The sequence below is a fragment of the Pteropus vampyrus genome, unplaced genomic scaffold (genome assembly GCF_000151845.1).
Source record: "Pteropus vampyrus isolate Shadow unplaced genomic scaffold, Pvam_2.0 Scaffold29, whole genome shotgun sequence".
Classification (NCBI taxonomy): Eukaryota; Metazoa; Chordata; class Mammalia; order Chiroptera; family Pteropodidae; genus Pteropus; species Pteropus vampyrus.
In genome coordinates, this window is record NW_011888810.1 from 2,847,543 (window position 1) to 2,871,637 (window position 24,095).

The 24,095-nt window shown below is 41.8% G+C and overlaps 1 long non-coding RNA gene across 1 annotated transcript in view; it reads left to right on the forward strand.

Annotated features, from left to right (window-relative positions):
* Positions 1 to 24,095, forward strand: part of LOC111737625 — a 137,758-nt gene that overhangs the window by 101,752 nt on the left and 11,911 nt on the right. Inside the window, exons 3-4 of the long non-coding RNA XR_002779486.1 lie at positions 17,474 to 17,575; positions 17,923 to 18,950. This is a non-coding gene — a long non-coding RNA (uncharacterized LOC111737625). The remainder of the gene's footprint in view (positions 1 to 17,473; positions 17,576 to 17,922; positions 18,951 to 24,095) is intronic.

The window sequence follows — 24,095 nt, forward strand, 5'->3', positions numbered from 1 at the left end:
CTTTCTATCTAGTCATCTCTCTGATGTAGCAGAAAGAAATTAGTGTTCAAGAGAGCTCATTGTTAATGCGCTTGGGCTGAAACCTAGCTGAGAAGGGTAGCAGGAGTCTCTTCCTGGGACCCCAGTTTCAGACAACTCGGAGGATGTTCTTTAGCACATCAATAAATTCTTTAACACATGATAAATAAAAACATTTATTATTTTCTGGAAAGAATGCTAGGCGAGGACACCATGGAGAGATTCCTTTGCCAGGGCCAATATTCTCTCTCAGAGTACACTTATGAGGGGCCTTTACCGTTTCCCTAGAACAAAGAGAGAAAAATAGCCTAGAAATGCATCTTCAGTTACATGATCAGTTTCTGGAAGACCACTGATGCTCTCTGGACTACTGACAAATTCTCATACAAACCTATGGTTACCTTGACACCTGGACCAATTTGATGTCCATTTTGATGTCCTCCCTTCAAATACCCACCCCCCACTCCACACACAATCCTATGAGGTTGTTATTATTCATCCAATTTGAAAAACCATGAAGTTAAATAAGCAAGATTAAGAAATGTTCAAAAATTATTTCCCTGTTACTGTCACAGCCAAGATTTGAGCCTAAGTCTGTGTGTCTGCAACATACTGTTTTTTTTTCAGTTCTATCACCCTGATTCCAAAATAAGGAAAATAAGACATTTAATTAGTCATTTAAAACAACTTTTAAACATGACCTCTAAATAACTTTCCTAATTTCTTCACAATGGGATGTTTACAAAGAGCATTTTCAGCTTCTCAGGAGGAATTCCGGGACTGTGTAGGAGACACTGACTCCATTCACCCACCAACACAATGTGCCGGAATCCATTTCTAGGGTGGAGAAAAGGGAACAAGAGGAGAAGAATTCGGAGGAGGGGCAGCCCCTGAAAGAACTTAATTTGTTAAAGTTATAAAACAACACATGCTCATTGTACGCATTTTAGATAAAACAGAGAAGTATAAAAACAATAAACACCACATTTAATATGATGCTAAAATGTGGTGGGCATCTGTTATTTGTCTACTCAGTCTCCGATCCTCACTTTCCTCCACTGCCTGAAGAAACCCAGTCTTTATTTTTTTTCTGCTAATTTCTTTGCCTGCTCCAACTTTGTGGTTTCTGTAGAAACTTCCATTTTGTTCCATGATTCTTATACCCCTACCACTGCCCTCTACGGGCCATAGATGATTGATTGGTCCAAAAGGAGCACCTGACCCAAGATAAGTTAATTACAACCCCACCCCCTGGATTTTTAAATGTGGGGCCAGAAAGAGCATCTGTCTTTCTCCAGTAGTGCAGAGTATGAGATGGAAAAAAAATATATTAAGAATACTCAATACTCATATTTGTACAAGGTGATGAAAATCAGTTTCTAGTGATCAGGAATAAATATGCCTGCCTGGGTTTCATTCTTGGTTTTACTCTTTATTAGCTGTATGACTTGGGCAAGTCATTTCGCCTTTCTGCGCCTCAATTTCTTCATCCATAAAATACTGTTCTGAGGATTAGATTGGTTAATAAATATAAAGTGCTTCGATCATTAATGTGCACACAGTAAGCGCTATATAAATGTTCACTGCCGTTAGTGGTGGCAGCTGCAGCAGTAGTGGCGGTCGTAGTAATCATAGTAGTTTCACATGCAGAAAGGTGTGGACACCAGAGTGGGTGAGAGAATCCTAGTGGCACTCATGTTTCTTGGTTTGAGTTTGTTTCTGAGATCTACCGCAAATCTCTGCTTCCTAGTGCTTGGTCTTTTGAACTGTTCTGGGATTCTGTGAGTCAAAATATTCCATTTTTATTTAATCTCCTTGACTTGAGTTTCTTATACTTGCCACCAAGAGTTCAATAACTAAATTTATTGGCACTTAACATGTTTAGTTTATGTGAGTTAATTGTATAAGTAATATAATAAATACTCCCATCTGCTAATTAGAAATAATAATGTTTAATATCTTGACATTTTTGCTTCAGATTTTTATTTTTATAAATTATTATTATTACGTAAAATGGGAGAGATACTGTCGAAGCCCCCTTTGTACTCCTCACCAGCCTCATTTCCTTTCCCCTCACCCCAGAGAAAACTTGGCAAATATCCTTCCCTTCCATAATTTTATACAGTTCCTACATAAGCACTAGTGGTATATTATCCAAGTGCTTCTCTTTCTGCAACTTGCTTTTAAAATTTAACATACTTATTAATGAAGTTCTTTCATTTTAGGTGCTGAATTTTTTATTATTTATTTTTTGTTATATTTATTGAATATAACGTAATTTATAATTGCTTTTCTGGTGAAGAGTTAGGTGTTTTTCTCTTATTCATTTATGTATTTATTTATTTTGCTCTCACAAACCATTAACACATTTGTTAATTTCTTCTTGTATATGTGCGTGAGCATTTATCTGAAGTACATATCTTAGAGAAATGGGGTTACTGGTTAGCAAGATTTGGGTGTTTTTAACATTACTAGATGCTATCAGATTGCCAAAATATATCTTTATCAGTAGTGTCTGCAGGATCCTTCCAGCATTTGACATCATCATTTAAAAAAAGATGCCAATCTTTTGGGTGAAAATGGTATTTTTATAGTTGTTTCAATCACTTTTTTTTGACAAATGGATACATCGAAGAAATTTTCATGTATTTTTTGATTATTCATATTTCCTTTTTTATGAATTGAATTCTTGTAGCTTTTACTAACTTTTCTATCGAGTATTTTTGCCTTTTCCTTATTGATTATTAAACATCCTTTATGTATTCCAATGCTAACCAATTGTGAATTAAAGGCATTCTCCCAGCCTGGAACCTATTTTTCATGATAATTGTTTATTTAGTTATATAGAAACTAAGATTTACTTTTAGTTAAAATTCACAATCTGTTTCTTTATGATTTGTGCTTTTTGATGTCTTATTTAAGAAATAATTCCATATCATTGAGTTAACTATATTATTTTATAATTTCTGCTTGTTAAAGTTTTGATTTTGTTTTTACATTTTATACATTTATTTCACCTAGAGTTTATTTTTCCGTTGTATAAAATAGGTATCTAATTTTATTTATCATGCTATGTGAATACCATTTGTAGCAGCACATTTTAATAAATAGTCCATCATTTCCTTACCAGTTGGTAATGTCAACCCTTTTTATATCAAGTATCCATGTACATGTGATTCTGTTTCTTGGTTCTTCATTCTGTTCCACCTCATCCCATCCCATCCCACCCCACCCCACCCCATCCCATCACATCCCATCCCATCATTTCATGTTCTGTCTAGCTATCCCTGAGTCATTCTTAATTGCTATAGTTTAAATATCATAGCTTATGAGAACATAGCTGTGGTGGATTTAAAACTTATCGAGAGGTCCAGTTTTCTACCTTTTGATTCTGAGAAGTTTTACCAGTTATTTGTAACTATTAGGATGTGGTGAAAGTGATGTTATGTGACTTTTAAGGCTAGATCCTAAAATGTGATGCAGCTTTTACCCAGCTCTCTTGGGACACTTACTTTTACAACCCAGTCACCATGCTGTAAGTAAGCCAAGCAACTCTGCAAAGGAGCCAAGTATTGGTGTTGTAGCCAACAGCCCAACCTGTCAGGCACCAGTCAGCATCAACTGTCAGCATCACCATACAGCAATGTATATTGGAACAGTTTTCTCTTATTATTCTTCACACTTGTCTTTGCATTCTTGCATCTTCCTCCTTCAGTATAAATTTTAGGATATGTTTGTCAACTCCATGAAAAATCCTGTTGGGATTTTAATTGTAACTGTATTTGTATATTAATTTGGAGAGACTTGAATTTTTGATGGTATTAATTTTTTAATTTATAAATGTAATATATTTCTTCATTTATACATTTTTATATCTTTCAGTGATTTTTATTATATTTCCCCACAAGTCAGGTACATTTTAACAGCTTCGTTCTTTAATAGTAATTGAGTACCTTGAATTTTTTCTATAATAATTTCTAATTGGTTAGTGTTGGTTTATAGCAATGTTATTTATTTATTTTTATTTTGAACTTTTATCCAGACATCTTGCTAAATTATCCTTTTACTTCTGGTAGTTTTGTTTTCCTGTATAATTCTTAGGATGATATATAATTTGTATATAAAAGCAATATCTTCTTTTTTATTTCTAATTTTTAAGTCTTACTTCTGTTTCTTGGCCTACTCATGAACTAAAATCTCTAGAATAGTGGAATAAAAGTGGTTATTTAGAACTTATTTGCCTTTTTCCTGATGTTAACAACAATGTTTCTAATATTTTACAATTAACTATGGATTTTACAGCAGGGTTTTAGACATCATTTGGCATCAGGTTAAAAATTTTCCTTCTATTTCTAGCTCCTTTAGATTTTTTTCTTGAACGAGTATTAAATTTTATCAAATATTTTAGCTGTATCATTTGAACCATCCTTGCATTCCTAGGATAAGAATCTGCTTGATCATGATATCCTTTCTGCTAAGTAGGGTCATGAAAGCCATCAGGGTACCAGAAGTCTGTGTATAATACCTGGGGTAGCTGGGATATAGATAACATTTGATGAGCCAATCACCCATAACTTGCTGATTCTTTTTGATTCTCTCTTTAAATCTATATCTCCCAGGAGGTGTTGAGTATTTCTATCAGTAGGGGTGTAACATCTGCTTGTATCTCTTTCGGTGACATTAAAATTTTTCGGTAGGTTTTATATGGTCAACTCACTCCATCCTTTTATAAAATTCCCCACTAGCTTTACCCTTAATAGCTTACTTAATTGGCCATTGATAATCATTGCCCAGATCCATCATTTTGTTCAAGGTTACACAGTGATGATGATCTTTTTTTATTTTTTATTTTTTACCTGGAATTCTTTAGACAAGAACTTTTCTTCTCCTCTCTATTTAATTCTTTTAAATTTGCCCTGAGGTAGAATTCATATAGGAAAGAGAGGGTAAATACTTGATTTTTCTCCTCTTTGTTTTCCAGTTTTCAATATAATGAGTTAGTTTTCTAGCATCCTCCACAAACCGCGTGGCTCATAAACAACAGAAATTTATTTCTCACAGTTCTGGAAGCTAGAAGCCTGAGATCAGGGTGCTAGCATGTCCAGTTGAAGGCCATCTTCTGGTCTCAGACTTCTTTTGTATTGTCACATGGTAGAAGGGACTAGGGAGCTCTGTGGAGTATCTTTTATGAGAAGACTAATCCCATCATGAGGGCTCTTTTCCTCATAACTTAAGCACCTCTCAAAGACCCCCTTCCCACCTTCTAATGCCATTATACTAGGTATTGGGATTTCAAAATATGAATATTTTTAGTCGAGGGGTACAAACATTCAAACCATAGCAATGACAAAATTTTTAAAAGAATATCATTGTGAACACATGCATTTTAAAATGATCAATGTGTTTCAATCAATGACAGATATTATTCTTTTTATGCTCAGATTTTCCCATCTTTGGTCAATGGAAGTTCCTTCAAGTTGGCTTCTGAGTCCTTTTGATGTGATCCCAGAAGTCTTGGTGACTCATGCCTTCTTGCTTGTCTCTGACTCATCTTGTTTATTTCCTGCACTAGATCTGTAACTAGCTGTTTCTCCCAGGAGCAAGTGCTTCCTATCAGTAAGAAACGATATTTTGAGACCAGAGTCTGGATACCGGGGGTGTTCTTTGTATCAGGTTGGTCATTATGCACAGGACGTTTCTGCAGTTAGCTCTAGGAAACATATTTTTAAGAACAAGTACATAATGAGTTGATACTAACAATATAAATACTCAAAACAAGTATTTGTTTGTGGTTCTTTTTGACCTTAGGACATATGCATTTGAGACTCAAGAGGAAATTACTGTATTTTAAAGTCACTTGAAATAATGTCTCTTGATGATATTATATTACAGTTAGGTTCTTTGTTTCATTTAGTTTTCAAATTTGAAATGCTCTTTCTTATTCTGATTAAAGATTTTAATACAACTTGGTATAACGTTTTCATAGTTCCAGAGGCATGTCTGCAAAACAAGATATATTCGAAGAAGTCTAGCTTTTATCTCAAACCTGCACCCTATTCTTTCCTTATCCCTACGTGGCACCTTAAAAGAAATACAGGCACAGTTTTTAATTGTAAGCAAATTCACTCACATATACTCGTTCCTTTCTTAAATAAAGATAATATACTCTACATCTTTTCTACTTCTTGCATTTTAAAAATTAACAATATTCTCTGATAATCACTCCATAGCTGCATATATTTTATTCCTTTTTATAACTGCATATTAGTTTATCCAACTAGCCACATGCCCATAGACATATATGTTGCTTCTAGTTTTTCGCTATTATAAACAGAACTTCAATGACTAACTTGTTCATATCATCTTATTTTTTTTCGAAGAATTTTAACTCTTTCCTTTCCTGGTTATTGTTTTTTCTACTTATTGAAGGCAATCATTTAATTGCTCCTTCCTCTATATGCCAGTGGTCTTTCCAGCAAGCAAGTTACTATTTTCTTCTTTTGAAGCCCTTTACTTTCCATCAGTTCTCAGTCCTCCCATGGAATACCATCTACAGTTGCTGGGCCTTAGTATTTCATATATATGTTACAAGTACCTTAGGTAGGTTGGGAATGCCTCCATGCCTTCCTCTGGGGCCATTGATGGGAGATCTGTTGTTCCCATTGTATCAGATTTACTTCCAACTCTTAGATATTGTGCCTGAGATTGTCTGGCCAGTGTTTTTCTTCAGTTCTAATATAGGACATGTAAGTAATAAAAGTGGTAACATGGTAAAACAGAAATATTCTTAGAGCTATTTTGCAGTGTGTGACTGAGTCCACCTGTCCTGTGTATATGTGGTCAGTACTGTTAGCTCTATACCTGAAATATGTCCTCTATCCAACCACTTCTCCCCATTGCCGCCACCTCCTCCTTTGTCTCCTGCCTGTATTAACTGCAGGAGCTTCCAAACTCTACTTACCTCTTGCTCACGTGTGCCCCAGCACCCTCTAGAAAGCCAAGGTGAACATATCACTACTTGACTGGAAAAAACCCAATGTCTTCTCATTGCACTTAGGAAGAAATCTAAGCTCCTTATCATATTTGCAAGGACTTATACGACGTGACCTGTAAGTCAAGAGCAGCAGCTCGTGGCCTTATACAAGGACTTTTACTTCTCTGACCCCATGAGCTTCCATTATCCAACTCGTTTGGTGTTTCGTGGCATCTCCTTTCCATCCCTCAACCTGCCAAGTTCATTTCTGCTTTAGGGTCTGTGCACAGCTAGAACATTTCACTCTGCCTGAGATGTCCTTTGTGAAGCAGGCTCTTATCGCCGACTTTATCTTATTCCTGATTTTGCTCAAATGTCAGCATCTCAGAAAGGATTTTCCTGACCACACTATCAAAAGCAACTCCCTGACTCCAGTCACTCTACGGTATCACTCAGTTTTATTTTTTTCATAGTACTTATGTGTGGCACCTTATTTTAATGTGGCAGCTTGGTCATAGCTATATCCCGGCACCTAAACTCTGCAGAGCATATTATAAATGCATAATAAACAGTTGTTGAATGAATGAATGAATGAATGTCTACCTGTGTTCATGGCATGGACAACCTGGACATTCAGCATCAGAGGAGGCACAGTAATACCCAACATCTCTGTTGAGTGGAGGTACCACACATTGGTCTAGCGGTCCATTGTGTTCACTTTGTCTTTGCACTTATTGCCCTATGTGATCCTTCCACGTGAGCCCTCCAGAGTGGGAAGAGGGTACTTCATTTTACAAATGAGGACACTTTGTTAAACCATTTGCTAAATGTTACGCTGTGGCTGAGGCAGGCCAGGAGCTGCGGCTCCTGACTTCCAGTGCAATGTTTTTCTGTAAGTTCCTTCCTTCCTGTTCTGAACTACAGGCAGAGATAGTGAAGGTACCCCCTGAGGACTAAGTTTTCTAGAGGCTTAAAGTAAAATTAAATGCAAAAAAGAAAGCGAAAGAGTGCATTTAAAAGAAAGAGTACATATTTACATATATATATACTCTTTTTAAAAGTATGTATATATGTACTCTTCCCATATAGAAAGAGGAAAAGAGATGAGCTGCCAAGATTTTTCCTGACAGTATTGCAAATGTTCCCTCCTGGAGCTCTTTCTTTAACTTCAGCTGGTCGAGTTTTCATGTGGCCATTGGGAGATGGGACTGCATCGGTGTAGGCTCTTGGTTTTCTTTTAAATAAGTCATTGAAAGTTAAATGTAGAGATCAGGGCTTCTCAGAGGTGCATTTATTGATTCTGCACCTTCAGCTCAGGAGAGAATAAAGATGACAAGGCAGCTCATGGAAACCATTTTCCGTTTTGAAAGGAAGGTGAGCAGGGTACCGGCTTCCCAGGAAAATGGACCCGTGCCGGCCCCTCTTTAAAACACTCTTCTCAAGGCCTTTATCCTTTGTTCTAAGCTCTGAGGCTGTTTCTGGCTTCCTCACAGCCAAACTAGCGAGAAAAAAAAAAAACAACCCAAATTTAGATCTGCATCCAACATACTTATACACAATAAATATTTGGGAACAAAAATGGTAGAATTCGGTCAAACTGGCGGGTAAACATAAGTCCTCGGAATTGCCAGTTTAAATTCTCTGCTAAAAACAAATCTGGTTTTGCGTCTGTAGACAGTGGAGTTGAAGAAACCATTTTATGTGCACTTTATCATTTTATGATGTTCTTTTTAAAATGTTTATCTCAATAGCCTTTGAGGAACTGGAAACAAAATCACCGATTCCTTCTCCGCTCACACTCACTCCCCCAGGAGGTATCGTCAGCTTTCTGATTTATTTTACTTTTAATAAAATATTGAATGCCATTTTCTCTAATTATTTCTCATTGAATGTACTCCTTAAGTCCCCTTTTTTCAAATAAAAAGAATAAAACCGACCATGTAATAGGACAATGGTTCTATCACGACTGATAATTATACATTTTGTTCTCATTGTAATTGCCCTGGTTTGAACTGTGCTTATTTTAGCAGAAAGCGTTCATTATTTTATCAACAACTGGCAGACCCCGCTGGTATTTACTGACTTTTCTTTAACCAAAACAAGGATTATAGCTCCTATCCATGGCTCAGCTGCTAAATCTTTGCTAAGAAATTTGGGAACCCCTTTTGAATGAAACACTGTACAAAGCTTTAAGCACTCTTTGCAACTGAGTTGTATTAAATGATAGACAAAAAAAGCCCTCTGAAGAATTGGTGCTTAATTACAACTTAATTAGCATAATTATGCATGCTAATAGCATCTCAAATGAATAGCAGTTGTCAGGAGGTTGGGACCATCTGTAAGAATGTCGGATTAATACATCATTTTTTATTTCTAACAACGCTGTAACTCTTTCCCTGAAAGTGATTTTCATTAATCAAGTTCATTTTTATTATATAGAAAATTTGGCATTTTTCATTATGGGCCATTATCTGTTTCCCCATGCAGCCCTAATACAACACTAATGAGCCCCCGTGTGGCTGGTCCGCACTGACAATGGTGGTACAGGTGTATTATTATAATTGTTACAAACAGCACATTGTACCTCTGGAGGAGCGGGGTTCTAATCTCCCAGCACCCGCTTTTCCACTTGGTACCTCCCCAGGGCCTAGTACAATTTTCAGAGCTTTATGAAAAACATACATGTTTGTGGTTACAAAGAAGCTATTTAAAGAGAAAGAGGCCCGGGATTACCTGTGGCCAGGATGCTGTTTTGCTGAGAATCCCTTTTGTGGAAATAGAAAATTGGGGGGCGAAGAGGAGTCTGTCAGCCCCGCTCTGGGGAGGAGGGAGGCAGAGGCTTCGAAGCCTGGGCGTTTTCTGCAGAATGATCCGTTCCTTCAGCATCACTCATTGCTAAACATGGTCATAAAACCGCAGGGGGGACGTGTGTCTTCATGGTTCTTAGCCCCAAGAAGCACCCCAAATGGCAATCTCGAAATTCACATCTGGATTCACACACACATGCTACAGCAGGCCCTGTAAATATCTAGAGTCTGTCTCTCTCTGAGCTGCCTTTTGCTTTTAACTGGCTTTTGATTGTTTTGAGGGTTTATCCACGGTCCACCTTTCCCCCACTCCCCGCACCCCCCCCCCCAAAAAAAAACCAACCAACCAAACAAACAAATCTCTGCTGGCCCTCTCCCCATACACATCCACACAGGCTCTTTCTATTTCATTATTTTTATAGGAGCTTTACCTATTCCTGCACCCATAGCCCAGGTTGAAGCTCAGGGTTGATGCTCGGGACTCCTTGAGGAAGGGGAGGAAGGTCCAAGCTCAAGGGGAAGCATCAGCCTTATCTACTTCTGCGAATCCAAAATAAAGCGGCTGCAGCTTTATTCCAAACCTCATTTCCAGGGCAGAGGAAACAAGCCACTGGCCGCTGAGACGAACTCTATGGTTTAGAGGTGAAGTCCCTCTCTTTAGCATCACAAACTACATGGGGGCTGGGAGGGGGCTCTCTGTGGAGCCAGTGATGTGTGTTTATACCTCGTACCCTCAGATGTGAAAAACCGGTCTGGAGAGAGGGCCTCACTGCCTTGGTGTGGTCTGGGAGGATGCAGCAGGCTGTGAGCATCTTCCCCGCTCAGGGTCCCCAGCGAAGGTGAGCACATCAGACACTGTGCTGGTCACACGTGCAGGGAAGCGTACGGTGTGAAACATGCAGGCTGTGGAGCAGAACAATTATTTGTCTTTTAGGTGGTTTTGTTTTGTTTTGTTTTGTTTGGTAATTTGCTAAGTCTGGTAACTCTGCTTTAGAAGCAGATGCCTGGCTTTGAATCTTGGCCTTGCCCTCGCAGACTGTGTGACTCTGGGCAGCTTACTGAACCTCTCTGTGCCTCATCTCCTCTATAAAATGAAGACAGTGCTACCAGCTTTGGAAGATTATCGGGAGGATTAAAAGTTTTTCAGAGGTACTTAGAACAATATCTAGCAATAAGCACTGATGAAGTGATACGTATTAGTATTGTCTCTTGGGAACTGGGGGCCAGTCGGTGGCCTCTGTTCTAAGTATTGCATTTCCGATCGTCTCGTTTGTCTGTATATCTGTAATGTTAGACCCTGAACATTTTAAAAACAAAAGGTTTCACAAACCCTTGAGGCTGGCTGATGTTTGCTAAGGTCCCCAAATCAGGTGCAAGATGCCACTTGTGGTTTAAGTGTAAAATGCAAGGGCAGCTTGTTGTAGGCGAGGGCCAGTGGGATCAGAGGTGGTGCAGAGTGATGGCTCCAAGCACGGGCTTTGGAGCTGAAGGGCATCTGGGTTCCCTAGCTTCCCAGTTACTAGCAGCGGGATCTTGCACAGGCTCTTTGAGGTGACCTGCTGTGTCCTCACTGGCAAATGGAGTTATTCATGGTTGCTGCCTCGTGGGGCTGCTGGGAAGGCCACCAGAGAGATATTATGGATTGCTCAGAGCAGTGCCTGCAGTATAGACAGACCCCCAGGTTAGTGGGAAATAGCCATGGGCTTGGAGACCTATTCCTCATCTGACAAATACTTGCTGTATGACTCTGAAGCTACTCAACCTCTGTGCCTTGGTTTCCTCCTCCGCAAATGTGGATAATGTTAGTACCAACACCATTGGGTGGCGATCAGATGTGCAGAGCACTTAGGATTGTGCTTGACACTTACTTGGTCCTCAGCATAGGCTGTTGTGATTTCAGCTGCTATGATTCCTTCCGTCCTGCAGACTCATCCCTTGGAGGAGTAAGGTCCCGGGTCCCAGCCAGAGTGAATTCTCAGGTTGGGTGTCTGTATAGAGCTTGCCTGGCGTACAGTGAGCTGCCATCGGGAGATGCACTGTGCCTGTGACAGCTCCAATCAGCCTGGAACAAGAGTGCACCAGGCAGTCCTGCCGACAACATTTGCTAGGGGGACACGGGGTTCTTTGGAAGGTCACTGGCTGTGTACTTTTGTTTTTTGTAGTTTATGAAATGGCTTGATTTGTGCTCGGTACCTGCACGTGCGTGCGCGCGCGCGCGCACACACACACACACGCGTGCACAGACATGCACACACCATAGCCACTGTCCTATGAGGGTCTAGGTCTGCTTCTCGCTCTGTACCTGCAGGGTCACCGGAGTGACCTAAAGGAAGGCATTTCTCTCTGCACTCAAGAAAGGAGAGTTCTCATATTTTCCTGTTAAAAGGGTTGAGAGTAAAACTCATTGAAAAAACTATGAGACTCTTTTTAAGTGCTTGCTGTTTACTCCATCATCTGTCTAGGCTGTGGATTCTTTTAGCAGACGTACGATAAACGATGTTTCTCTGTAAAGGGATGCAGTTTCATCCAGTGGGACTCTGAGGGACTAGGGGTTTGCTTCTCAGAGGAACTTTTGACCTAGTGAAGGAGACAGTATGGCAGTACTGTGGAGGCAGGAGGGTGGGTCAAGGGGGCTGGAGGAAGCTGGAAAAAGAAGACAAGCTGAGAGGGAAATGGTTTCTAGAGGCGCTGTAATTACTGGGCCGCCTTAAAATCTGGTCTCTGATTTTTAAATGCCCATCACGCACAAGCAAGCGTGTCTACTATGAGGAATTTATCCTCCAGTCCTGCGTATGAGACTGTTCGTTCAGCATGGATTTGAGAAACAAAAGACTACAAACAACCAGGATGCTCATTAATAAGAGAATGGTACATAAATGATTGTACATCGAAACAATGGGATATTATGAACTTGCGAAAAAAGAATTAAGTGGATCCCTATACAATGACATGGAAAGATCTCAAAGCTCTTTTGTTGAGTGAAAAATACCGAAGGCGATAGAATGAGTTTGGAACGTTGCCCTTGATGGAAAGAAAATGGAGCTCTCCACAGTGTTGGGGCCTGGGTTTGGGAGTCTGATGGAGACTTCACTTCTTTGTATGTGTTACTGTTAGGTTTTCATTTTCCCACATGTGCACATTAATTTTTCAGTTGAAGAAAGAAAATGGAAAAATCCTTCCTCTTCGGCAAGGCACAGAGAAGGCTGCAGGCTTGGAGGCTTGGAGTAACAGGCACCTTTACCCATCGAATCCTTTCTCAAAGATTCTTGAACTCGTCCAATCCCATAGCTGGTAGAACCACCTCATCGATAATTCCCCAAGATCGTTTGGCCTCATGGGAATGTTGACAGAGCTTCATTTGAATAAAATTTATACCTGTCTGTCTTATTCTCGGAACCAAAGTAGTTTGGGGTGGATTTTCTAAAAGGGCCATATCAATTAGAACCAAGAAGCATCTCTTAAGATTCTCTAATCAGAAGAAATTAGCACTTCACACACGGCTTTTGTGAATAATAATCCTTTGTTGTGTTGAAACCTCTCTGAGCCTGGACCCAGGGAGCACTGGGTTCACGCTTCTGACTTGCCAGGAGAGAACTGAACTAATACTAGGAGCCCTGGCTTCTCTCCCAGCTGGGTCAACATACATACATATAGTTTGTGGTGAGTCACCTTCCCCTCCAGCCTCAATTTCCTCATTTGTGAAAGGTGGGGGGGGGGAAATTTACGTCTCATCATAGCTGGGACCCTTCAGTTCTGATGTCTCATTATTTCAGGAAACTTAATGAAGGAACAGAGGAGAGATGCAGGTGAAAATTCTTCTGGCCTATGGATACCAAGATGTTACTGCTGACACTTGCTTGTTGTATCTGTCTGCCTAACCATTTTTTTTTTTTTTTGGTTTAAAAATCAGAACAATTTAAAAAACGACACTGAATTTAAACAACTATCTTAGGTTTTCTGCCTCCCCAGTTTGTTTTGAACCCATTTGTGTTTATGACCCCTGTGGACATCCTTGTTCTAGAGAACCAGCCCCTCTTCTCCGGCCCCATATCTGATATGATCCCGGCCCTAGGTCTTGCTGAGAAGCATTAACCTGTGGAATCAATGACCTCATTCTACTTTTTCCACTATGCTTTCTGGTCTTTGCTTCCAGGCTCCCAAGAGTTATGGTCTTCTGGTTCCAAAGCCAAAATGTTTTCTAGTTGGTGTTTCCTCACTGTTTATAATTTTACTTTAAAAAAGGAAGGAAGTGGGGGAGGGAGGGAGGGAGGAAGGAAGGAAGGAAGGAAGGAAGGAAGGAAGGAAGGAAGGAAGGAAGGAAGGAAAGAAAAGAACGAAAGAAAGAAAGAAAGAAAGAAAGAAGAAAGAAAAAGAAGAAAGAAAGGAAAAGAAAAGAAAGAAAGGAAGAAAGGAATTCTTTAAATGCTTGGAGAAGGCAGGATGGGGATGGGTGGGGGAGTGGTGGGTGCTATTCATTAGAATTCCTATAGAGTAATCAAGTCTTTTCATTTCAAAGGGTGTTGTTGCCTGGGAATTAATATTAGATCTGATTTTGAAATAAGCCTAATGATGATGACTTTTGGGGGGTATATATTTTTTTTGCTGCATTTGCATAAAGCTTTTTTCTCAGCTTGGCATATGGAAGTTAAAAACACGAGTTCTGCCTTTAAAATTCTTTTTGGCTTATTATTGGGCAGAAAAGATAATTGTTCAGAGGGACTGCAATGAGCGAGGGTAATTTAATGTTCTTTGAAATGTTGCTTTTGAGATTAAATGGCCTTCCAGGATCCGAGGCCGTGGGCTGGTCAGTGCTGGGAGCACTCAGGAGCACTGGCTCTCTAGAGCCTTTGGGGCTTTCCTGGGTGTGGAGTGGTCAGCTCAGCATATATACGTATCCACAGGCCTGCCTTTCTTACCTTATGTGCTGCAGCATCACCTCTGACATCTTCTGCATCCCCATAACTAGTAACAGAAGAAAGTGAGCAGCACACACATAATATGGTGTTTTTTCCTGTATTAATTAGCTATTGCTGCGTAACAATTTACTCTTGAATGTAACGACTTAAGATAGTGAACATGGATTATCTCAGTTTCCACATCAGCAATTTGGGACTGGCTTTTCCCGGTGGTTCTGGCTCAGGATCCCTCTTGACCTTCCTATTCCTCCTTTCTTCTTTGCACACAGTTTTCTCTCTGTTTGCACATCTTTTGATCCTGCTTCCTTTATCAAGTGGCAAACTCCTATCCATCTTACGGAATTCCGATGAAATAACCCATCTCTTTTATTTCTCCCCTCCCTCTCCCTAGAAAAGAAGTATGACATTTGGACATACTTCTTTTAAAATGAGAGCTCTGATTTTTTAATGTTTGTGTGCATGATGTCCAGACTTGAATTGTGTAATACGGTGAACAGTAGCCACATGCAGCTATTTGAATATAATTTAAAATTAATCAAAATTAAATAAAGTAGTAAATTCAGTCCCTCAGTCACATAAGCCGCATTTCACAGGTAGGTAGAGAACCTCTCCATCAGCGTAGAAAGTTCTGCTGGACAATCTAGTCCAGGGTGTCAGCACTTTCAAGTCTAGGGTCCTGTCTTCTTCATCCCCCAAAACATTTTTTTGTGGTCCGAAGTAGTAAGTATTTGACCCGTTCACCCCTCTATTGCCTGGGTCTGACACAGTGTCAGGTTGAATAGACTGAGAAAGTGGTTTCTGGAGGGTCTCAGAAACTTATTTGACGTATATTGAGTTCCCACTCTATGTCAAACACTGCATGTCTTGTCACTGGGACTGAACGAAAAAGAGATAGTGTGGTAGTCTGTGTTAATCTATTAGCTCAATCTCTATTTGCAACATGCTTTATAAGTGTCACCTTCTAGCCAGAGGTGGCAGCACGGCACAGTGGCCATTGGTAGATGTACGTATAATCCTGCTATGGAGTTCCTGAGAGTTCTTTTGCTTTTCCAATACTGGTGTTGTCACAATGATCTTTTCTGCCAGATGATAAAGTGTCTCCCTTCTTCAACCCTACTGGAGTACAGGAATGGTAGGTGGGGCTGCAGCAGCCATTCTGTGGCCACGAGGTCATAAGTGAACATACTGAAATGACAGAGCGAATGATAGAGAAAGGTGGGGCATAATGTCGTAGAGTCTCTGCACCAGCCCTGATCACATTTCTCTAGGTTCCTTGTTGTTGAAGAAAAGGTACATTCCTGTTTTTGAAGATATTATGGTTGGGTTTTATCTTACTTGCACCCAAACGCAGTTCTAACTAACACAGATGGAACGAAGAGGCTCCCCAGTCCCGCCTGATGCGAAGATAAAGAGGATTATTCTCCAAGCTTAGTGCTTAGGACCTCCAGCCACTGCGAACACAGCAATTGCAGGCAGTGATATTTCTGACCAAGTCATCAAATAAAGAGCTGGAGACTGGGCCCACCGGAAGCACTGGAACACAGTCTCCCCTGGGTTTGGCCGGCGTGGTGCTCCACCTGCTTGTTTGACTCGCAGAACCTTCTAGGAGCTTTTGAAAGTGGCATCACTAAGGCTGTTTCCTGAAGGGCACCGCAGAGCATCTGTACCCACGCTGACCCGTGGGACCATCAACTGGACAGTTCCTCTAGCCCAGCGCTGCAGAGCCTAGAAAGGAGTAGAGAAGGTTCTGGAATTACTTTGGAGTCTTTCATTTTGCACATTTCTCATGTTATACTTTTGACTTCAATTAGCAGGCCAGAGAAAATACTTTATTCTGGCTAAATGCCGTGAAGGTTATCAGTGGGTGAGGATTCCAAATACAACATTGCTTTTATGTTAACCAGATCTCCTGTACATCACATTTTAATATGTCAATTAAGTACTTAAGTACACTGAAGGAATGCTGTATAGTGTGCTTATCATCCAGGGGGAATAAAAACACTTGTTGATATTGAATGAAAAGGGCAAACTTAGTCGTAACTGTCGAACTCCATTCTTAGCAGTGCACTATTATTTGGCCACTGGTTTGCAAGGCTTTGAACCTTTAATTGGCCCATAACAGCAGAGTGACAGCAAGCTAGATTTCAATCAGCATACTCATGATTTGCCAGTATTTTGAGCAATAAATTTCTGGCTAATAAATTTCCCATAGCTTCCTTTGTAAATGCCAGCTAAAGGCCTAAACATTCCGTGTAGATTTAATTATACATTTAGTGTTCCTGTAATTTTGAATTAATTACATGCCAAACAGATTTATGTTCTATGTACTTAATAAACCTCAGTAAGTGCCCTTTTAGCAATCATTTGGTATTTAGGACCCGGTTTGTTTTTTAAAAATAATGGTTCGCGTCCCTGGGTCTTGTTGTTCCTTCCATATGTCTGGGTGTTGATAGAATTAGAGAGACCAGATGTTGATACTGAAACGAGAGCAGAGTCACTGGTGGATAGCGGGGTTTGGGCGTGTGGGGTGAGGAAGGGGGATGAGCTCATACTTGGACGTCAGAGAGCCGAATCATCAAATTCATCAGCAGGTTTGGGTTTTGGCACTTGTCTCAGACCACGGCGTGGTGGAGGGCGGATGTTGCACTGCGGGACGAGATGCCTTGTGGGGGTGGGGGTGCAGTGTCCTTCCTGTCTCCAGGTGGTCGGTGCCCCGATGGCCGCTAGGGATTTCATTGTATTTTTTTTTTCTTCTTTAGGTGCTGCTACTTATTGTGTTCTTTCTCGGGACAGCCTTATTTCCAAGCTCACTGGGGATCTTGATTATATTTATTGAGAATTTACTCATGCCCAGCACTATGGTAAATGTTTATGAGTTTTGTTTCGATGATTTCTGATTCAGCCCTCTGTGGTAGGAGCCGGGGGGGGGGGGGGGGGGGGGGGGGGGGGGGGGGGAGGGGGATGCATTTGTGTTTAACAGATGAGGAAACTGAGGTCCAAAGAAGTGAAAATACTCGCCGAGGTGACAGTGTGAGTAAATAACAGAGAGGGAACAGTTCTCCAGTGTCTGTTGTTATAAGGTCACTCATCCCATCATGTCCCCCCATGACCTTCGCTAAACCTAATCACCTCCCAAAGGCCCTTCCTCCAAATACTATCACATTAGGGACTAGGACTTCGACATATGATTTTTTTTTTTTTTTGGAAGGGGACACAATTCAGTCCATAGAACCCTCTGAAATGGCTGATGGTAACTCAGAATGGGAGGAAAAACCAAGAATCAATGACCCCTGGAATCTCTCAGACATCCTGCCAGCAAGCGTTTCGCTCTGTGCTGTAGAGGCACCTCTCAACGAGGACACAGCCACCACATTTCATAAGAGCCTTCAGGAGAAATCTTCCTTTAGAGCAGAACGGGAAGAGGCAGGCTCTGCCCTCTGTGTGAGAAGATAAAAGTCCATCGGCTGGGGAATGCAGAGGCAGGTGGGGGTGACGAGAAAAGGGCAGCAGTGAAATGAAAAAGCAGCTCCTGGGGGTGGGGTTGGGATTCTTCGTAAAACAGTCGCATAACTTCTCCCTCCGCAGTGCCAACGCCTGATTTCCCTTGTTGTCGCGGGTCAGGGAGGCCGGTTTACAAGCAGCTGGATAAGGGATGCCGCGCAATCACTAAAGATGTTCTTTCTCGCTTTGGGTGAATTGCTCGGGCAGATCGCGCCCACTGGAGACGCACGCTGCCACGCAGAAGAACGCACACAGCAGTGGCTCCTGCCTCTGACCCCCTCCCACCCTCGCTGATGGCAAGTTCAAATAAAGGGAGAAAACTGCCATTTTTGCCGGCGTTCTCTCTTTATCTGGAAATGTCCTCGGGCCTGTGAAATTAGGCAGTAACATAGCATGAGGCCGTCATTATTGCTAGATAATCGACTGCATATCCCCGAGTGAAACAAAGGTGGTTACAGAACAGTAAAGTCAATTATCATTTATTAATGGTGGTTACAGAGCATAGCAGAGCAATTTATAAATTGAATTTTTAAATTGAACAGCTTTCTGTTTTTATTTTTAAAGGCAGGAGGCAGCTATATGGAATAAAGCATGGGACCATTAGCTGGTGACACGGTGCACGGTGTTTTTGGAGATTCTTTTTGAGTGAATTCTTTAGTAGATCATCTTTCTGATGCACCTTATTCCTTCGAACGAAAGCTTCACAATGTGCTGATTCTCTCCAATCTGACTTGGGTGAGTGGACACAGCAACTATTAGTGTCTGTCTGTGGCCAGAATGTGCATTTTATCCACACACACTATGTATGTCTTTAATCATGCAAAAAGTACACATAGAAATACATGAAAAGAGACATAAGAAAAAATCCAGAGGAAGACCAGGTAAGAGTGAGCTAACCTCATGAGACTTTCTCATCACTAAGTGTTCCATTTTAACTGGACTTGAAATGGAAAGGGAGAGATTGCTAAAAAATGAGGGAGAAGATTACTAACATCAGAGCTATGTTTTTTCAGAGGATGGTTTAGGCTTTGCTGTCTTTTGAAGGCATTTTTATCTTTAATAAAAGAATGTTTAACTTGACATCACCCATTAACCTATCATATAACGTATGGTAGACTGAATGAGTGTCTCCAATTTTTTTTTTTTTTTTTGGATTAAAAAGCTCCTTTCTAACACATGGAATGAATAAGTGGGCTAATAAGGTACCATCTGTGAGTTTGAAACTATTTGGGCTCTTTCCAGTCATTCATGTTGTTGGCACACACCTCAGGGGGTGTGGGAGATCTTCTTGTTACTTCCACGATTCCATAACTCACAAGTCTCTTATTACTTTATATTCCAAGTCACACTTTCACCTAAGTGGCACCTCATGAGCTGAGCCAGAAGTGAAGGCGACCTCCAGGGGTCATTGTTCAATGTCCCTGTTTCGCTTGTGTTGTTTTATTTTCCGTGCCATGTGACTTAGCTGGTGCTCACTAAACCCGCTACGCTTGACAGAACTGCTTGAAAGACACAAAGCCGAGCGTCAGTGTCTCCTTTCACCCGATCTGACTAGTTACTCACAGCTCTTTACAGGCAGCACAAACCATTTTGCTCTTTCACCCCCCTTCCCCAAACGCCCTTTCTTTGCTCTGATGTTTAGGGCCCAGGAATGTTCAGTGTTTCATACAGATGTTGCCTCATGCATGATAAATACAATGGGCGATTGCACAGCTGGAATTCCCGCAGACCCTCTGCTCAGTGAAGATTTCCTCCCGTCAGCTCCTCCTCTCTGCTCTGAAATCAGCAACGAGTCCCTCCCTTTTTGTGTTTCCGTGAATTTTTCCTTCAGCACATCTGATTTCGATTGCAGGGTCTCTGGGTAGAGCCCTGATTAGCTTTTCTCTTGGAGCCGGTCCTCACGTTGCTTACAAAATAAGTGCAAATCATGAAGATGATCCTAAACAAAATCCAGTAGCTGGAGATGGTGTGGGGAGAGCATATTGCGGTGGGGCGATGCATATTTGAAAACTCTCTGAGTTGGAAGCCGTTTGCCAGAGATTCTGCATAAAGAGTGGTGATTGTTGGGACTTATCTTCCTTGTGGTATTTATGCTGAGAAGTATCGGGCAGGCTATATCTGGAAGATTTCGTCTCTCCCTCACTCCCCCATCCCCCTCCCCCCAAAAAGAGAGACACAAAACCCATCATCTCTCCAGAGCATCCCACTTCTAACTGCCCAGCCCACTCAACATTGACTTGGAATTTGTGGCCCCAAGCACAGCTTTTTTGTGCCTTTTTACGCAATGGCTGGGCCCCTCTGCGGAGGGACGGGTCGAGTGACAATTTTCCGCATTGTGTCTGTGTGCCGTGACTGGGTCAATAGCACATCCCTTAGAATAGGAAAAACAGCTTATGGATGAAAACAAAAACATCATTTAAGATCCCCACACAGTCCCCGCCACCGGCCGTGCATGGGGCTGACATTTGGGAGCTCCAGTCTTTAGGAGAAGAACAGTGCGAAAGCACAGTCTGCTAGCATCGTGAGTCAGAGGGAACCAGATCCTCCTCTCCCCTCTTCTCCATTCCAGCCCAACTTCCTGCACTGGTTATAAATATTTAAAGCTACAGTCAACAAAGTTTAAAGAGAGGGAAGTATGGAAACCTAATCCTGTCTGCAGTGCCTTCTGTGTCCTATGGCCTGCCTCCTCTATCCTTCAGAATAAGGTCAATGGCGCAGGCTCAGGAGGAGCAGGATATGAACCATCTGAGCAGGTTCTCTTCCTAGGGAAAACCATCAGCCCTAGTGAGACCTTTCACCTAAGGATTTTCAGTCTGCTGAGTGTCGGGTGTGGAACAGTTTGCTGAAAATAAAGATTTTGAAGCAGCTCGCTCTTTTAGATCTCTGTTTTGGATGCCTTTAGTTCAGCAGGCGCATTATAAACACTCAGGCTCTGCCAAGTTCTGTGCAGGATTTGAGGGATGCAGATCTTAAAAGGCTCAAACCCTCTACTCTAAGAATTCACATTTATAGTACAAGGTGATATATGTTCCAGCAGGGAGCACTGTGAAGCTCATCAAGATAAGTACAAAGTGCTGTGGGGGCTTAAAAGACTGATTCATTCATTTAAGCAACAGATATAAGCACCTACTATGTGCTAGGCATCGGGCAAGCCTCTGAGGAGTCAAGAATGAAGCAAGGATGAAAGTGGGGAGAAGACTCCACTTAAGGGGCTGACTTTGTTGGATCTTGAAGGATGAATAGGAGTTTTCCAGGTTAAAAAAAAAGAAAAAGTGGATGAGAATTGATGAGAGGACCTTCCTGGCAGAGAGAAGTCAAGGGCAAATGTGTGCGAGTGGCCGGCATGACCAAGGGATGAGCACAAACTCCACGAGGGGCTTCCTCAGGTCCATGGGCACTTGACAGACAAGAACCTTGTAGACCAAGGGAAACACTTTAGAGACTCTGGTCCAGGGCTGGTCACTCAGGAAACGAGGTATGTTTTTAAAAATTGTTCTACTGAAACGGAACCCTTTCTTCTAATTCTCATAAATACCCTGTATATTATTCACTATCTTATAAAAACACTCAGCTCTGCTGCACCCCTATCCTAGGAGGCAGCGGTCTTTGTCGGGTAGGAGAGAAGGAATGCCTCCTGTCTTGCTTTTGCTTTAGGGCTGACTTTGCTCACCTGACTGTCTGGATAAGCAGAGCAAGGATTCTTCCAGCGGAGTGGATGCTGTCTGCATGCCACAGGAGCGAGGCCCAGGAGTGGGAGTTGCACAGGTCCTGCTCTGGGTTGGCACAAATGGACGCCATTGCAAGGCGATGCACTGTAGATGTCTTCATGCCAGATGCTATTGGTGAGGGACAGATTTCATAGTTGGAACGCAAACCCTGACCCGGAGGTCAGACTCTAACTGAGGTGGGCGATTCACTGTCGTGAATAGAACTGTCCTCCTAATGTGGGGACAACCCCAAACCTTACTTTTAAAAGGCTTTTATTCAACTGCAGCAAAGCTTTCATTGTTTTTTAAGAATGACATGTGAAGTTGCTTTTGAAAATCATCTTTTTTTTTTTTTAATGCAACTCTTCCCTTGGTGAAAATCTATAATTCTTTCCTCCGTCTAAGCCCAGTATAGTTTATAAAGCGTTCTCGTGTGTGTATTCTTCACAAGGACTTGTCGATGGTCGGGGGCCCTTTACATGGTTTAGAAGACAAAGTCAGAGGGATCCTGGGACTTACAGTTGCACGTGGCCAGTTTTGTTTCTGGTTCTTCAGAGGTGTGGGCTGGCTCACGGGGTCTGTAAGAGACCCTTTAGGGATTTGAACCCTGACCTCAAATCCATATGGAGAATTTGATTGGATCCCTTGCCTGAAGGTTTTGGGGCTGAAAGGGCTTCATTCTCTGTGGCTTCGAAGGACACATTTGTACATTGAGGCAGGTGTGTGACTTGGGTCCCAAGCTCTGAGCTGGCTCCGTAATTGTGCCCGCAATAAGATGCTCCACTGTTTTCTGTCCTACAGCATGGCATGTGGGGTCAGTAGCTTGGCTCAACAATGGTCTCTGGTAGTGGTGAGGACTCACCCACACTTGAACTCTCAAAAGTATTCAATTGTGGACCCTGCTGTTTGAAGATGATCGAATGGCAGAGTTGAGTTTGTTGTTGTGATTTAGTTTTATCCTTTAAAGTTACCTGTGCTGACTGAGTATGGCCTGAAAGAGGCTCCTTAAGACTTTGGAAATTGACTTCTTTGATCCCTGGTGGTATAATATTCATCTCAAACACTGATACCCTCCTCTTTGCCTATATAGAAGTACTGCGAAGTAATTCTTTCTCCTCTTAATCACATTTTCTCATGACTTGTTTTTGAAGTCTTCCCTATACATTGCCTATTGCTTGTTCACCCAGCATTTCTGTTCCCTGTTTTCCCTTCTGAAATGCCATACCATCGCTTACACCTTGGGTTGGTGACGGTACAGCTATATTTGGAAACCCAAGATGAGGAGTTGTCACCCATCGTGATTGGTCCCAAGGGATCTCTGAGGTTGAGTCACTATGTATGTTCGTTCCGTTTTTCACTATGTATGTTCGTTCCATTTTTCACAAGGCCTATCACTTTTGTGCCTGTTGTACCTTTGATCATAATGGAGAAAAGGCAAGGGGGACTCGGATGTTACCTCTTTTCTGAGACAGTGTCAATCCTGAGTGACTCTCTGCCCGCACCCCTCTCTCTCTTCCTGTGTGTGTGTGTGTGCGTGTGTGTGTGTGTGTGTGTGTGTGTGTATGTGTATCTCCGCTCACCTTTGTGCACACGTATATAGTAACTAGTGTGATACAAACTTCTGAAAGCTGTTGCAATATCGGGTCACCCATGGACTCCCATTACCAGTTTGGATCTAAAGTGGTAATGATTTTATTAGAAAGTGAGGAGACTTTAATCTGCTCACTAATACATTTCTGTAGAAAAGTAGCTCCAAAGGAAAACTATTTCCCTTCACCCAGGAATCAGGAACCCCCAGCCTCTCCCGGGTGTGTTCCACCAGAAAGGAAATCGTTCCCGGAACCTCTGCTGGGTAAAGGCACCTGGGTGTGGGAGGACAGGGCGGGGCCTGGAGTCCTAATGTATGGGGAAGGGTTTCATGGAAAACAGGTTCCCCAGACGAGAGCCCCTCAGAAGCAACTCTCTTATTTACAGAGTAAGATGAGCAATTCTGCATAAATGCATGTGGATGGGAGATCATATTCTGGGACTGAGGCCCGTTACTAGACACCGTGCTTTGCTGGGTCACAGTTACTGCTCACTGAAAATTGAATGCCTGGGGGAGATAAATAGACTCCTTTTGGAGCTGTCTTTTATTTTATTTCTTTACAAAGATTGACCAAGTCATGGGCAC